Genomic DNA, 2,168 nt, shown 5'->3' with positions numbered 1-2,168 from the left:
GAATGGTACACATTGTTTCTTTAAGGTGACATCCTTCAGATACTTGGTGGCTTTTCGTATATGCATACCCTTGATGGCCTGGGCAGTTTCACGTGTGTTCTAAATATGAACAATCAGGTGCTAGTTAGCCATTCCAAAATATTATAATTTGAAAAGTGAACATTAAATTTTCAAAATTTCAAAATGTTAAACACCCCTCCCTCCTTTTCTTTTTTAAAGAGAAAGGTTTCACCACTTCACCCAGGTTATTCTCCACCTCTAGGCCTAAAGGCAACTCCCATCCAGGGGTTGCCAAATCCCAAAGAGCTGAGATTACAGACATGAGCCCCTGGGCCCTTTCTATGCTTAAGATATTAAGTAATAAATTCTAAGAGTCAGTGAGACTGCATTTGAAATGAAGAAAAATTAACCCCACACCTGTAATTATTCACCCAAATGTTGAAATTCTATCATCTTCTAATTACATTTGGTGTCCCATCTTAATCTGCACATTGGGTTCTCAAAACAACTCTGGCAGTTTGACTCAATTCCACAAATTTTAAGCTAAAGAGCTCTTCATATAGGATATCTGAATAAAAAGGTGGCTGCTCAGGGTTTATTAATTTTTCATGGTAAATCCAAAGGTGTCCTAAGAAAGGCATCACTGCAGCTACCTTTGCAAAAAGATATAAGAAACACCAGAACACACAGAACAACCCATTTAGATCATAACCAAATGATTCACACACCTTAAAGTGAACACGAAGATTTGAGCCTCTTGACTTGCATGCTAGAAAATAGAAGAGATTTGGTTAATTCTGGTTATCTTCTTTACGCCTACTCCTAAACAGGCAATACATATTTCTGTCTCCTGTTCACTTACACTTTGTGGGGTTTTCTGGGTCAAGTGAATAGCGAACCATTTTCACAGATCACCTGGAATGGAAGAAGCAGAGAATGATGTCCACCATACGTATTTCTAGTAACCGTTGCGGTGTAACTTCCTTAATGCTACCCACAGCTGCTCAGAGAGTAGTTGTTTTCATGGTTAATCCAAAGGTGTCCTAAGAAATGCCATCATTGCAGCCATCCCTTTCCCCACCCAGTGCTTGCTTTCCCATCGCATCTGCGATCTGTAACAGCACTGCCTGCACAAAACTGGCGCCACGGACCTCTTCAACCTTCTCTTCTCTTTGGGAATTAACAGCCTGTCTCAGTGCAACGCCGGACCTTCCAGGCGTTAAGACGTGACGCATCCGCATGGCAAACTCAACTACAAACCTCTCTACGTGCTTTCTCTCGAAAAACCCTTTACTCACACAGCTTGACAAACAATGCAGCCTTCCCACGGAACACAGACTTCAGGGCTATTACCCAGTTTAGAATTACCGAATAAGCCTCCATCCGTCTTACCTACTCCCCACCCCCACCCCGCGCCCAAACTTTTCCCGTTGCGGCCGCTAAGTCGGCCATCACTCACCGCAGGACACTGGACCTCCGGAGTCTGAGCCAACACGACCACAGACCGCCCGAGCCCCGCCAGCAGAAAAGTCCTGCTGTCCCCACTCCCGCCCATCCTGTCGCTCTGAGGGCTGTACAGGCCTGCCGGCCGCAACATGAAGTCGGGCGTCCGCCACATCCCCTCTCAAACACAAGACAACATTGCCTCTAGCGAGGAATGAGTAGCCCTGGGAGATGTCTTCGCCGGGACCTTGAGACCGGTGCCCCTCGGGCCAGGATGGCGGCGATGACCGGACGATTGAGTACTCGGAGCAACCACGAAAACACACTCACCTCAGGCCGCTTGGGGAAGAGGAAGAGCGATGGCTTCTGGGAGAATTCATGAGAACTCGGTTCTCGCGACATTTCCAGCCCATAAAACGAGATCTGAGGAAGGGAAAGGGGCGGGAGGAACAAGGGAGTGTGGAATATGTTTTAAGAACTGCTGAAAACGGATTGGCGCTTAGAGACTGTCTCAAAATTCTCTTTTTTGTACCTAAATACAAAGTTACGAGTTTTAAATATCAATTAAAAATTTGAAGCATTCTTCAACACCTTCTCTTCAAACAAGAAAAACGAAAAAAATTAAAAGCAGGCTTGCAATTCTAGAAGAGGTCCATATATTATTTGATATGAAGGAGACTTTTTAAAATTGGTACTTATTTTATTGTATTTGTTGTTTCTGAGGC

The 2,168-nt window shown here is 44.7% G+C and overlaps 2 non-coding genes across 2 annotated transcripts; both read right to left on the bottom strand.

Annotated features, from left to right (window-relative positions):
- Positions 1-583: 583 nt before the first annotated feature.
- On the bottom strand, positions 584-649 carry LOC111723568. Its single transcript, XR_002772085.1, has one exon. It is a non-coding gene; the product is annotated as a small nucleolar RNA SNORD58 (small nucleolar RNA).
- A 350-nt stretch (positions 650-999) lies between these two features.
- On the bottom strand, positions 1,000-1,065 carry LOC111723569. Its single transcript, XR_002772086.1, has one exon. It is a non-coding gene; the product is annotated as a small nucleolar RNA SNORD58 (small nucleolar RNA).
- Between the last annotated feature and the right edge of the window lie 1,103 nt (positions 1,066-2,168).

This window comes from Otolemur garnettii, unplaced genomic scaffold, assembly GCF_000181295.1.
Source record: "Otolemur garnettii isolate 467f Iridium unplaced genomic scaffold, OtoGar3 scaffold00012, whole genome shotgun sequence".
In the NCBI taxonomy this organism is placed as follows: Eukaryota; Metazoa; Chordata; class Mammalia; order Primates; family Galagidae; genus Otolemur; species Otolemur garnettii.
The sequence above is the reverse complement of the archived record's forward strand: the minus strand, read 5'-3'. Positions and strand labels throughout refer to the sequence as shown.